General features: G+C 40.2%; 1 protein-coding gene across 7 annotated transcripts in view; it reads right to left on the bottom strand.

The window, feature by feature from the left end:
- The window catches only part of ATP2B2 (ATPase plasma membrane Ca2+ transporting 2), a 379035-nt gene that overhangs the window by 226539 nt on the left and 137404 nt on the right, over positions 1-15092 (bottom strand). For all 7 annotated transcript variants that reach the window (XM_080994177.1, XM_080994174.1, XM_080994173.1 and 4 more), the window contains exon 3: positions 10158-10249. The gene's annotated coding sequence lies outside the window, so the exon portion shown is untranslated. The remainder of the gene's footprint in view (positions 1-10157; positions 10250-15092) is intronic.

Raw genomic sequence — 15092 nt, 5'->3', positions numbered from 1 at the left:
CTCTAAGCAGGTTTTTTATTATATCCCACCCCCACCCCCACCCCCCAGATTCTGCTCTTTTGTGAATGCTAAAAAAGTGTGTAAGCTAAAATAATTTCCATCCTGTGTTTGCTGTATATGAAAGTAGTTTCTGGGTGTTATTGACAATTTTCTGTTTTGTTATTCTTGAGAAGATGCAGCACACTCCTGTTTTGTCATTTTCCATGCTGTGTTGTGAATTTTATTTTTTTAACATTTGCCTTTATAGATTTATTTCTTTGTTGGCTGTCTTCCCAAGTTGTGTGAACCCAGGAACAAAACATGCATTAAGTCCCCTCTCTCTTATGTATATTACCATATTATCCTTGAATTGGAGATACCTGCTGCACTCCAGTACCTGAGGAAATACATCACCTAGTGAAGCCAAGTTAGTATCTCTTAGTAGAATGGATGAGGTTTGGTGAGTAAAGCAACAATGTAAGTTGCTACGGAAATCTTATGGGTCATATAGGAAATATAAACAAACACAGTAGTCATTACTTCCTTGTGACTGTTATTATACTGGCAACTGAAGCACAGAAAACACAAAGCTGGTGTCACTCACAGTGTTCTTGAACAGAGAGATTTTTAAAAAGTGTATTTACTTTTCAGTTGCTTTGTCAATAAACAGATGATCTAACAAATGGTGCCAGTAGTATAATTGTCAATGTTAAAGGTCATTATTTCACTTTCAATATCCTTACTGTTGCTGTCAGATCCAGATTCTAAAGCAGCTATGGTCATTCTTTTTAGCTGGAGACACTGACAGAATCAATGGTGAGGCCCACCAAGTTTCTGCACAGCTAGAATTCACCAGCAGGTTGGGTTGGGTTTTTTTTCTTTATTTGTTACTTTGGGTCATATCATTTAAAATGGTTCCCTATCCTTTCTATGTATGTCTTCGACATTAGCCTCAACTCTATCAGTTTTGGAACAACTGCATAATGCAGTAATGTTAAATATTGCAAGCCATCCTGAGTGATATGTTTTCATAAACAGAAAACGAATATGGACTATGTTTTTGCAAATAACAGATATCAAATTTGAACTTGAAATTTTAAATCAAGGTCTTGAAAGATGAGCAAACCTTCCCCAATCAATTCATCAAGACAATACCCTAAGAAACAGAGGCAATATGTTGGCCTTTTTTCCTTGTTAGTATTAGCATCTTATTAACTCTACAGATACCCTTTAAAGGGCATCACAATTCAACAATGGAAAAGACCACTACTGCTACACTGCAGTCACTGTACAGCAACTGCAATTACTGAAGCTGCTGGGCATCAGGAACACTATCCCTGTGACCTGATATTCAAAAGCATTTGTTGGTTAATGAGGTACTAAAGAGGCAATTTGACAGGAACCTAGTAAAACATCCATTTTGCTAGGCACCAATCTAAACACAGAAAACAGGAAAGAATTGGTGTTCTTCCAGTGAGAAGAGTGAAATCGTAATATCTCACTTTCTCTGTCTCTACCTCCTTTTTTACAGCAGTCTTTTTTAACCTTCCTTTTTTTGATATCTGTAGCATACTGAAAAGCATACCAAAAGAAAAATTATTCCATTTTTTACATTTTGTAAAACACAAATAAACCACTTATGCTGATCATAACCCATTTTCTCCAGCACATACTTCACTGCTTCATAGTTCTCCTTCAGTGTACTCGACTGAGCCAGGGGTATAGAGGCAAACTGGTTGCCGTTGTGTAGCAGAACACATTTCAGTGATCGCTTGCTGCTGTCAATGAACAGTCTCCAATCTTTGGGTTCGTACTGTGGCACTCCAAGCTTGAGCAGAAGCTGCGCAATATCTGCACAGTACACCAAGTCCTTCTCTTCCGAGAAAAAACGGAGGTCTCTTGATGCCTGTTGCGGAGGAAGCTGACGCGAGCACTGTCAGAGAGGAGGTTTTTTCCTTCAATCTGGATGCCAACAGTTTGGCAGAGTCTTTTGACAAGCTGAGGTCGCGAACTAGATCATTCAACTCCTTTTGGGAAAATGAATGTGGAGCATCATCTTCAAGAACCACTTCTTCTTCTTCATGTCCTTCAACACTGGAGGCATCTTTGTCACTAATGTCAGGAAGTTCTCCGAAGATAGGCACTGGAATTTCATCACAATGAGCTACAGGACGACGTGCTGATTGAAGATCAGGATACTTCGTGGGGCGGCTGCCCCATTAACTTAGTTTTGATTCCCCCAACTTTATACTTTGCCGCACCAATTTATGGCAGATTTCGAGGTTTTATGACTTCAAACTGATCCCTTTTCGACATAATCACCCAGAACTATCGGACCTGAATACTTCTTGTCATTAAAATAATCATTTCCAATCAGAACAATTATTTGACATGGCATTTTACCCCCACCAACTTCTTCTAAAATGCTCCACACAGGCGTACATGTGAACAAAAATGTAAAAAAACGACATGTGGCCAAAGCTCAAAAACTTGACCTGATTGAGCAAAACCAATGTGATTTTTGGATTCAGCGCATCAGATTCATAGAATCATAGAATCCTAGAGTTGGAAGAGACCACAAGGGCCATCAAGTCCAACCCCCTGCCAAGTTGATTTAGGGATTCGTCCTAAATCAACTGAAAAAACGCAGACAACAAATTTGTTGTTGACCAGTGTAATCTTCCACTGCTGTGAAGGCACCTGCTGCATCCAGAAGCATGGAAAGCAACCTCCAGCAGTCTTCCTCATAGCAATAACCTGTGTAAAAGCTGTGAAGAGGGGCAGGTACAGGTAAGAAATCAGTGGCTTGGGAGATGTTGAATCCAAAGCCCCAGGGACCCCTGAGAGGCACAGCCTTTATTATTAGTTATTGGGGGCCATTCAGAATGTTTCCTTGCAAGGCCCAGCAAGTCAAGCAATTGCTAGGTAACTAGGCCAACCAAGTTCAACCAAAGCAGCGTTTTGACTACTTTTCAGATCCTGGAGGAGTAGAGAACTGGAGCTCTCCTTGATGTTGTCTACACAGGTTAAGTCTCTAGATAAGGCTTCCTCAACCTCAGCCCTCCAGATGTTTTTGGCCTACAATTCTCATGATCCCCAGCTAGCAGGACCAGTGGTCAGGGATGATGGGAATTGTAGTCTCGAAACATCTTGAGGGCCAAGGCTGCTCTAGATGGTGGCAAATGCATCTTGACTCTAGTATGGGTATAGAAATCCCAATTAACTAATCTGAATTTGGGGTAAGTGCCAGCATTGTAAGTGAAGTTAAAGGGGCATAGGTGATCAATGAGATCAAATTATAATTCTCATTCCAAACTAGCAATATGTGATGACATCTTAACACAGTTGCCTCAGCTTATTTTCCTTTATACAGATCCAAGAGCTATAGAAACACAGTTAAATAGGCAGCAGTATATAATGCGAGTATACAAACAAAAAATAAATGTGCAAAAATTAAAAGAGCAACTACATAACACAGAAAAATGTGTGCAGCAGTTGCTTCAGAAACATGTAAACAACTGCACAGCAGTAAACACAATATTGGTAAGTGTTGGATCAATATAAAAACATTCATATTAAACCTATCAAGATCTGGTCTTTTCCAGATGGAAATATTTCTTAATAGCTAATGGGATTAAAAACACCACATTTCATCTTCAGAATTATTCATTCATACTTCAGCGTCTGTCTTGCATAATTAGCACACTATTCTTTCCCCAACTGCAGAAAATAAAGAGCCAGCCTACTCTATACTAAGTGTGGCTGAATTCTTCCAACATTACTGTACTGAAAATCAGCTATACATCCTATACTGAGGAGTAGATGCTGAGCATCAGGTGATATTAGGACTGACTATGGGAGTTGGCAATAAAGCATGTCTTCAAAAGAAAATGACTGATGAAAGAAAGAAAGAAAGAAAGAAAGAAAGAAAGAAAGAAAGAAAGAAAATGCATTTATGTTTTTATTGCTCTATCCCCACACAGGGAGAACTGTTGGTTATACAGAGTACCCACAAAACAGCCATCCAATGTGGCAGAAGGAGAGCAATTAAACATAGCATATAGCACAGCCAATATTTAGAAACAGTTAATATGCCCAAATAGCTATCATAACCCTTAGAAAAGTCAAAAGAGCAACTTTTGTTCCGAGTACATAATATTTGTCTTCCTGAACCATACATGTTTCCAGGACCACAGAGTGTGTAGAAAGCACCCAATTTTGGGGCCCTAGAGTCCTAATCTTACAATTACATCTACAGAACTAGGCATATATAGGGTGAGGTCCAATTAGTCCACCACGCACTGTTGCTTCAGATGCATCCCCAAAAAAGGACTGGGGGAAGTGACTTTTGCTGATGTCCCCTTTCCCCTACACCTATCCAGAAATCTGTTCTGCATAGTTGGGGTCCCTCAAAACAGATTATTGGAGTGCTGGGGGTTGCAGGGAGGGGAATCCAGAAAAAAAAAATCTCTTTTCCTCTTCCCTTAGTTGGTGTCTCCCACTCGATCAAAATGTCTCCAGTGTCATTCCTGATTGATTTGAGGGTTTTTGTTGTTGTTGTTGTTTGCTCCATTAGTTTTAGAATAAGAATAAGAAGTCTCTCTCAAGGTGAGGCAAAGCCACTATACTAGCTAGTTTTCTGGCAGGCAGGTCACTGTTGCTAATTGAGAAGGCGGAATGGTGGGCAGGACAGCACTTAAATGCACTGCAAAATAAGGATGGATCAGTGCATTTCTGGTCCATTTCAGTTTTCACATTCCAAAATCTACTCCATACTTTTAAATAAGAAAATTGGCATGAAATTTAAATAGTATGTAAATGTGTATCTGGTATCCAGTTGAAAATATTTTGATCCAATAAGGGAAAAAATATTTGAAGAAAAGGAGGGAAAATACATATATTCTTTGCATCATTCGCAGAAGCACAATGCCATTTCAAGGGATTCTTTCACCCCATGCCACTATGTGTGCTCTACCTTTGATTGTGTTTACCTTTTAACAACACAATCAAGGGCAAAGAGAAAAGTCATTTCATATTTGACAGGGTAGCCCAAATCAAGATCTGACACATCCTTTTTACACAATGACAATTCACACTGAAAAACCACGTACTCTATTCAGAAACCACTTCCTGCACTGTATTTATATTTGCTTCTCAGGTGTGGAATCTTTTCAACACAGTATTAACATTTCCTTTAAAGTACTTCCTTGTTTTCTCCTTGAATAAGGGCATCATGAGAATATTGGCTAGCAATGAAATTTCAGTACTAGTATTTCACTTTCTTTGATAATGAAAACTTAATTGCACTGTTTTATCGCCAGGTGCTTGTATAATAAGAATAGCTTCCCTCTTTTGTAAGGCATGTTGCATCTCATATTGCTCTTCCTTGGCAAACCTTGGAGCCATAGGTGGCTCAAACTGTTTTGCTATCCCCAGCCAGAAATTAATTTTGCTTCCTTTTCAATGAGACAATAGGGTCCAAGGCAGGGAAATAATTTGGCTTTCTCCACTTAAAGGTTTTCCCAATTATGCTTTGCTTGTTTTATTTATTTCAGAAATTTACATACCGCTTAACACTGCAGTCTCTAATATGGACTTTGGAATTCTTATGGGTCAACACAGCTACCATTACTTTTTGACTGGTTGGGATACATGGGGGTCAGTAATAATAACCCTTGAATGCCTATATGTATTTCTGTACTGGCTTATATGGGCAAAGATGGAAAGATTTATTATTGTTTAATATTGGAAGAATGGTTTGTTGAAGTTATTGGAGGCAAAGTTGATATGTTTGATTAGACAAAAAACACTGCTGACATTTATTAATGGTAATAATTAAAGAATCCCTTTTGGACTTTTTGTGTGAAATGGAAAAGGAATGAATTTGAGACATTTTTGGTCTGAAAACTGGGGAAATATTGCTTGACAGAAATTAGAATATCCAAGAGTGAATGTTTTTATTAATTTCCTTTATGTAACTGACAGAAAATTGGAAGTCCTATTTATTTTTCTTCTTTCTTTTCTTTCTATTCTCTTTAATTTTTATTTGGTATCCTCTGGTCTGTTACCAGGGTCCATGGATTACACACACATGAAGGTAGTGGATGGTTGGCAGAAGGACCTTAAATGAAAAGCAGGGAAGCAAAGATCTCCCAGGGCGAGAGACTGGGAGAAGAAAAGAAAGCTCCCAGGTGAGAGCTGGGAGGATCCACCTCTTTCTGTGTGTGACAAGGGTTAAGAGCTACATTTGAGAAAGGACTCTATATTTTCTTTTTTTGTTCCATTTTGTTTCTGCTTAGACTCGTTTCTTTGATCTTATTGTATTATGAAAAAGCTTTAATAAGATCTTATGAAATAAAGGACTGCAGACTTTGGCTCGTGGTGAGCAAAAGGCAAACATGTGTACAGTACAGGTGAAAGGAGGCTCTGAATAACACTATGATTATATTGATATATTAATGCAGAAAGAAGGAAGTAGTTCTGAACCGCTTCCTTCTTTATGCTTCAGGAAATTTCATAGTGTAATAATAAGAATAAAAACAAATTAGTTGCCAACATGCAGGTGCACATTTAATACTAAGGTAGCTGCTTCCTTGGCTTGGCTCACAAGCTTTGACTTGTGTGCACAATCTCCCCACCCCCATTTCTGTCCTTTCTGCAGCACCTTGGGCAGCATCTCTGGATGGAATAGGGAGAGATGCCTCTGCCTTCTACCAGCTTGCTACCTTATTAGATGTGATTTGTTCTCTGTAACACAAAATGTGAAGGCAAATACTAAGGTGAGCAGTGCATTCGTTCTATTTGGCTGGGATATTAAGGCAAAGGGAGGCAGGAAGAAGCAAGGGAAGGAGGGCTGAGAGATGAAAGGCATGTGGACAGAAACAGCAGAGATGAGCCCATTAACTCCACCACTATACAAGATGTGCTGTTGTCCAGTAGCCCGCAGGAAGCAGCAGGATGGCTGAGGATGAACTGGGGGGGGGGGTGGAACAGCTATGTAGGGGTTCCATCTGCTTGCCTTGTTCCTCTGGTTTATGCATGTGGTGAAAGTGTTGATGCCTTAGGGGGGAAGGGTTGTTCTGTGGGACTACTGCAGAAAGTAAATGAGGATTGCTCCAATATGCTTGGGAGCCCAACTGAGGACAGAAGCTCTCATCTGGCTTATGCAATTATGGAGCAGGACTGCATCTTGTCTCCTGCCATGTAGCTCCACAGAGCTGAGGCATATGGTACTTTGTAAAAAGCGGGACAATCTCTCAGATGCAAACACAACTGAATTTCAGGCAGGTCACAGAGGCATGCTCAATCACACTACCGCAATTAGAAAAAAATAACAAGTTAAAATGAGTTGCAATATTCGGAACCTAAGACCGTAAGTAAGTGCCCTGCACAAAGTCACATCACATGATCGCAGCTAGCCAACAATTACTCCATTCTGCAATAGATGCAATTATATGCATAGCCAACGTGGTTTTAATAGACAGTGACGGGTGGGGAGTTGTAGTTAGTCGCATATACCAAGGTGTGTGTCATTGATTTTGTTTTCATTTCAGTACTAGCTCAAGACGGATTGACAGGAAAAAGCCTTTTCTGTTGTGAATCACACATCTCCTACAAGAAAGCTGCTGTTTCCCTGAGGCTTTCAGAGTAATAGCAAGGTGAACAGTTCCACAGCAATGAGGCTCAAAAAGAAAGTAAGTGACACCTAGCTGTGGTGTGAAAATGGCAATCATGTCAAAAAGATCAGATGAACAATGTGGGATGGAAGAAAAACAGACTATACAAATGCAGGCATGGACACAATCTGGAATCTGGAAGTGCTGCTGTATAGTGGTAATCCATATATTTTAATAGCTAACAAATGTGAAGTTTGATGACTTCTACCAATATTGAAATGAGATGACATGGCATAGCCTTCCCTTGGCATTATAGGCTGCCCTACCGCAAGGTTCAAATTCTGGCAACAGTTGCTGGCCCCATTAGCTTTTTTTTTACTATTTGAAAAATAATACAATGTCCTATATGAGTGAAGCACAGACATCTGGCAAATCTAATTATATTTTGCATTGCAGAGATTAGCCAAGTCTAGAGAAGGAAAATAAACATATCATTTCACAGTGCAATAATTTTTGTGCGTGAGTTTTCGGTAACTCAACGTAGCCAGCATCCTAAACAGTGGGTTTTCCCAGGGAAAGTGGTGGGACAAAAGAGAAATCTCTCTGACTTGTACCAAGAGTTTATGGTACAGAGCTCAACCAGAAGTATGAATGAACTCTGTATGTGACTATTGCAAAAATCTATAGGATCAGGATTTCAGTGTGTTTTAATCTTCCAAAGACAGGCACTTAAATGTCTGATTACTTAAGTATTAGCAAGAACTCACTTTCAAGAACACATTAAAGCATGGCTAAGGATATTTGAAAGATCACATTTTTGTCTCTCTTCAATTTACACCACACACCAAAATACAAATTAGTGTAATATTAATTGATTAATGCAGTGCAATAGGAATGATTGAGTAAGTGGCCATACTTATGATGAACTGAATTAATAATTATAATAAAATGGTTGGCACAGACCATATGAAATGCCTTCTGTTTTAAATTGATAAGATATAGGCCATTATCTAGACACATAAAATTTGGGAACTGCTACTGGCTATAGAATTTAAAAGGAACTTATGGGAGATATAAAAATGCATCATACTGTCCTCTATGCAAGTAAATATTAAACCTTAAGTGCCTCTGCAATAAAGACTATGGAGAAATAACTACCATTCTTGTGTGTCATCCATGGGAGTTCACTGTCAATGTAATACCCAGTAAGTAACACTCCTACTTATCCCACATTTTGAAAACCTGAATTCTTGAGGATCCTCTGTCATTTCAGTCAATAAGACTATATTCTTACTTTAATAGCTAAGGGCATGCAATTCAAGTAATACACTTACTCTAATGAAATATGTTTTAAATCATTGTGAGTTGGTTTGAGAATTGCAGGTAATGTGGTCATTTAGCTCATGTTGTCGAAAGTAAAAGTGCATCACCAGAACACAATACACATTTCCATGTAAAATAACATTTAGATAATCTCTGCATCTTATATGAATGAATAAGACTCAAATGCACATACAAAATACTTTGAAAATGAGCTTGATTGTGTAATGCAAATAATTTCTGTTCGGGGAGGGGGTGGAATCAGAATACCAGAAAATGATTCCTGCCATGAAGGATACTGCAGACAGATCAACTACTAATTTTATATTCCCTTGAATAATTCACTATCAATGCAATTCTAGTATCAAGTGTTAAAATGTCCTTCTTTTATAACATGGTCCTGCACATGTATATTGAAAAGTGCCACTGAGTTCATTGAAGCTTTCTTGCTGCAATCCCATGATCTGGGAGTAAGCCTCACTGAATTAAATGTGACTTTCTTATGAATTAATATGTGCTGTTAAGCTGCAAAAAATCCTATACCTACTTTTCTAGGAATAAGCCAAGGAAAGGCAAGTGACTTACTTCTGAGTAGACATGTATAGGACAGCACTATTAGTTTCTAACTTAACATCCATATAGCCCTACGGTGTCAGTCTTTTCATAATATAGAACAGAACCGCATTCTCAAAAAGAGGAAGCTTCTTAGCCGGATTCAGTCAAAAGGTCCCACTAGTGTAAACACATGCAAGGACATCCACTAGCACAAAGGGGCTTTCCCCACTCCTATCCCCATATGCCTCCTAATTGGTTTGGGGTGGGGTCCAAATAATCTCCAGAAGAGCACACAGGGTGAGAAAAAGTGGGTCACTCCATTTGGCAAGCTGAAATGCTCGTGAATCAGTCTCCCTGGGGAGGTTGCGAACTCTTCTTCCTTGGAGGTTTTTAAGCAGAGGTTGGATGGCCATCTGTCATGGATGCTTTAGCTGAAATTCCTGCATTGCAAGGGGTTGGACTAGATGGCCCTCAGGGTCTCTTCCAACTCTACAATTCTAAGTTTATGGAACAATTGCCACACTGCTGTGTTCCCTTCCTCCCAAATATTTTAAGGATTATAGTGAACCACCCATTTTCATTTGCCTGACTGGTTTCTTTTCGTTAGCAATGAAACTTGATTATTTAAGCTTGATAGATAAGCTAAAGATTGTTTAGAATGCTTTGAGAACATCATACAAAACTCACAGTGCTGAATTATCCTTAGAAATGAGTTGATAAACTGGAACTGGAGTCACATCACCAGCTTCTTCTAGGGTTAATCAATCTTGATGTCGCAACTGGGGAGAGAGGAAAACACAACAGAAAGATTCAAGATTACAAGCTATAAAGGACACAAGTGAAGTAGGAGAATACCAGCAGACTACAATACTGCGATATCAGATTGGAATTTATAAGATTCTAACAATATATGTATGGTTATAGATATAATTTCATGAAGGGTTCTCCTAATGTCTCAGTTATACCTTACATGCAAGAAAATGTTCAGTCTTGCCCATTGAACATTGTATAATCTCACTGAGCTTTTATAGCAGGTATGCTTCCTAAGACATTTAAGCCTTCTCTCTTATTAAAAAAAAAAAAAAAGAATTTCACATGTAAAAATCAGTTTTTGCTTAATCTCACCAGATGGTAATGCCATCATCTAGAATGTGCATTTGATTTCACTCCCACATTGTTTTGCATTAATATTTACACATGACATAAACAGCATGAAAAGAGGCTAAAACATTTTGGATGTTATAGGAGATGTGGGTCTTCCATCAAATAACAGTGCTGAGTCTCCTCCTGCTCTTTGCTGGTAGTGATGAGGAACATCTGACTTGATGCCACCATTTCACTGGCTCCGGTTTCAGGTCTATTTCAATCTCATATCTGAAGCATCAAACCTGCTTGCAAAGTTAGTATAGGGCATTTCACACTCCTTCTGTCCCAAGCAAAAGGATATTCAGCCTGCTGGTTCTCTTTCAGAAATCTGATAGAATTATAGAATGATCTTACGGGTGAAGATTTATAGGCCCAGTTTTCACACAACGCTTCAATAATGTGTGGCATGCAAGTAGCCACTGCTAAAATGTTTATTAGTTGCTTCGCCCCTGCTCCCTCCTTTCCCCTGCAGCAGAAGAAACAAACCAGAGGCTGGCATGCCATTGCAGCAAATCAGTACTCATGCTTTGTTTTTTCCCCACTAGCAGCTGGTGAGGCAGAACAGGTGGGGGACTCATAGCTTCCCAATGCAGTGTGCGGTGCAACAGTGCCCTACCCCATGCTGCCTCACTGGCCATCACTGTTTCTCTCCTAAATAAACCATGATGGCAAGCCAAGAACAAATGTAACAGGAAGCGAGCCACTGCCGACTTCTATGGCACACTGAAGGAGTGGGTCAGGAACACTCCAGGGACTTTTGAGCAGATGCCCCCAACATGTTGCTCATTCACTTTAAAGCATTATTTAATTCAAACTGTGACTTAAAACGATGTGTAATGTTGTTTTATTTCCTGATTTTTAAAGGCGTAATTGCCCCTTCAAAGCCGCGTATAAAATTTCAGGAGAAATCATCAGCATCCAGTTAATGCCCCCTTAAATTTCAACAGCACCAGTTAAAACTTGAGTAGTGGTTAAGAAAATGAGCAGCAATTAAGAAATAATAATAATACTCCAGATCAAAATAAATATGTTTTACTTTTTGGGCAACTACTGCTGGGGAACAGAAGCAAATTCACAAAACAGTACTGGGTTATACTCTCTGGGCCAGTGCCACGTTCTATGCAGCAGCACTCAGCATATAGCTGGCAATAAATTTTAAGTACAAACAGTAGTAGTTCCAATGGTGCATCCTCACTTAATCTAACAGGTCTGAACACAGCAAAATCCAAAATTCAATCAGGCCCCTCCATCCCTTGCAGATGGGTGTAACTTCCAGATGCTTTGGGGTGAATATTTTTTGGCTGCTGCTAATTGCCCATTAATCAGTGTCTATTTTCTCCATCAATTAGCAGATTCCACCATGCTCAAGAGACAATGGAATTTATATCATACTGCATGATACAACAGCAAAGATAACAACAAAAGAGGTAGAACACCTCTTTCCTCCCACCCAAAGCTCTCCCGTGTGATGCTGTACACTTTAATTCAGAGACATTCTAATCAAAATGTCCAACAATCTCTCTGATGAGTCTACTTTCCATCAGAAATGGAAGTGGGGAAAGGGGTGAGGACAATGACTTATCCTATCTTCAGTCCACTCTTAGAAAGTACAGCATGCAGGACACTCCTGTGCTTGGGTTGCCATTGTGTGCAGAAAGCTTTTCATTCATTTCCATTTAGTTAGCATTTTTATTTTCTAGGTTTACTTAGTCTAGCCTGATTGATCTAATCTTCATTCTCAGTGAGTCTAAGAATTTCATTTCACATTTGAAATAAGCAGCCCTGGAGCATGGCAATGACATCATCATATACCAGGGCGCTGTGTTATTCATGTTGCGAACGAAGCCCATGATAGAAACAAAGCCCCTGTTGTGTGTTCATCCAGACTGCAATTTTCCATAGATCAGTTGTTGGCTCTTTTGAGCATATGGTGGAGGGAGTAAACATTCACTAGAAAGTATAGATTTAAAATGGCCTCAAATAAACCTGGTCCCATCAACAAGGAGAAAGGATTCATTTTATTACTAGGTTTTAGTGTTTTAGTATTGTTATGAGTTTGTGGGTACAAGACGCTTCTAAATTCCTGGACCCAGTAAGTGTTAGAATTTAATCAAGCTTCCTGAACCCCTGGATCCAGCAATTGTTAAAATATAAGCCAGGCCAGCTTCCTCATGAGGTAATTGCCTGGAAGATGAGTCAACAAAGGAAAAGTAATGAGCTATTAAGAACGCCAAGAAGAGGAGACTCTGTGCCAGACAGAAAATGGGTGGGGCTCCTCCTCCAACTTGGAGATAGAAGACAAAGTCAGTTTGATTTAGAGTTTTGGGGTTGGACATGATGTGACCTGGGGGGGGGGGGAGGGGAGGCTGCAGGCAGCTAAAGGCAAAAGCTGGACAGAGGGTCAGAGAATGGTGGTTGATTTCTGTTTGAATCCAAGACTGCGGCCATGGGAGAAGCAAGACCCTCTTGGGGTGTTGATGCTGTGAACCCCTCCATTGTAGCCTCAGGTTGTATATGTGTGTAAATAAACCATATATCATAAAGGCACCACAGTCTCTGCTGTGCCTCATTCCCAAAAGAAAATACAGACCCTAGGTAAACGCATGGAACTCCTGGAAAATCATGCTGCTTGAAGACTGGGGTCAGGCAACAGTGTTTTGTTTTTTTCCAGGAAATTTTATTTAACAGAATTTTATTTACTTCTCCAAAAATACAATATGCTAAAGGCAGAACAGAGAAAACTAAATCACACTATTCATAATCAGATTGCTCAGTATGTTCCACGGACTATTCCTGTCATTTGCATATTGTCTTATAAAATGCATCAAGTTTAAAAAGGAATTTAAATCAAACTTTCATTGCCAAAGCACACCACAAGGTGGCAAGATTGTAAAAATAAAGATTAAATAAAGATTAGAAGCACATTCAAGTAATGGCATTCAGAGTGACATTTGAATTTTAAATTATTTCAACATCCTTTGCCTTTGCATTAGTTTAAGATGCATGCAGCCATCACTGCCCCCATGCTTACAGTAGATGTTCTTTTTTTTTCAAACTCATCTAACCCCACATCATAATCTAAGAATGATAACACTGACCTACTTTACAGGGCTGTAAGAATTACCAAGATAATTGTGTATAGTGTTTAAAGCACTATGCGCTGGATGCAGCTGAGCAGGGGCTCTAGAGGGAGCCAGTGCAATGAGTCCTGCTAATGCAACAGGGCTTTCCCCCTCTCCTCCCCCTGTGCACCCCAAGTCCCCCCAAATTGGCTCTGCGGGCTCTGGAGAACCCCCAAAACAATGTGTGGGGAGAAGAGAGAGGAGATCACCAATGGCTTCAAGTTACAAGAAAGGAGATTCCGACTAAACATCAGAAAGAACTTTCTGACAGTAAGAGCTGTTCGACAGTAGGACAGACTCCCTCGGGAGATTGTGGGCTCTCCTTCCTTGGAGGGTTTTATGCAGAGGTTGGCTTTAGCTGAGGTTCCTGCATTGCAGGGGGTTGGACTAGATGACCCTTGGGGGTCACTCCCAACGCTACAATTCTATGATCATTCCACTGTGCAAACTGAAATGCTTGACATGGTGGAACAACTGAAAGAGTGTGGCACTCCTTATCTATGTTTCAAAGACCTGCAACATTTATCGGTATGTATGTATGTATTTTCAACTTGCAACCTTACAACTTCTGGATAAGGATATTTGAACTAATGGAATACTGTACATAAATATGTTGCTGCAGTGGGTATCCCAAATTAAAGTGCAGAGTGGTATTGTGATTCTGTTGTGCTAGTGATTATTCCACTGTAACCACTACAGTAGAAATAATATAGTGCAACTGACTTTTGGGGTTGGTGTGTTGTGCGACAAGCACTGGCAAAGGAAGAGGAGTGCGGGGGGAGCGCACCGCCCCCGGCAGCGCAATCCCAGTGGCGTGCCATCGCGGCTGCCCCCCTGCCCGTGCTGGGCACCACGCCCCTACAGGCAGCATGCCACGCCCCCAGGACACATGCCAGCCCTGCCCCCGCCTGCTCTCCGCCCCCTGGTGCCAGAGCATGAAGCTCCGCCACTGGCGACAAGCACACAAAGTGCAATGAGATTGAGTGTTTGGGGGAGGGAGGCTTGGTTAATTTTCTTGTACACAGGTTGAACATCGACAATTATTATTACAAAGTGGTGGCGTCCCTTGCATAAAGGGCAAAAATGGGTGAAGTGGAAACTTTCTAAACAATCCTCCCGCAGGGTTTAATAGTGCCCCCACATTGTGGGGGAAAGTATGCACTGTCCGGAAAGTATGCTCCTGGTGGCCATGAATCCTCAACGCATGTAAATTATTTCTGTACAGTGCACACTTAACCTGCATCCGCAACATGGGGGCACTAGTGTTTGGAGAATTTTTTTTTTTCTTCAAAGGAGCAGAACTGAGCTGCAATTCAAAATATTCAATGTATAGAATTTTGTATTTGGGAAAATG

The sequence above is a fragment of the Podarcis pityusensis genome, assembly GCF_964106645.2.
Source record: "Podarcis pityusensis genome assembly, chromosome: 2".
Lineage (NCBI taxonomy): Eukaryota > Metazoa > Chordata > Lepidosauria > Squamata > Lacertidae > Podarcis > Podarcis pityusensis.
This window is presented reverse-complemented; position numbering and strand designations above follow the sequence as displayed.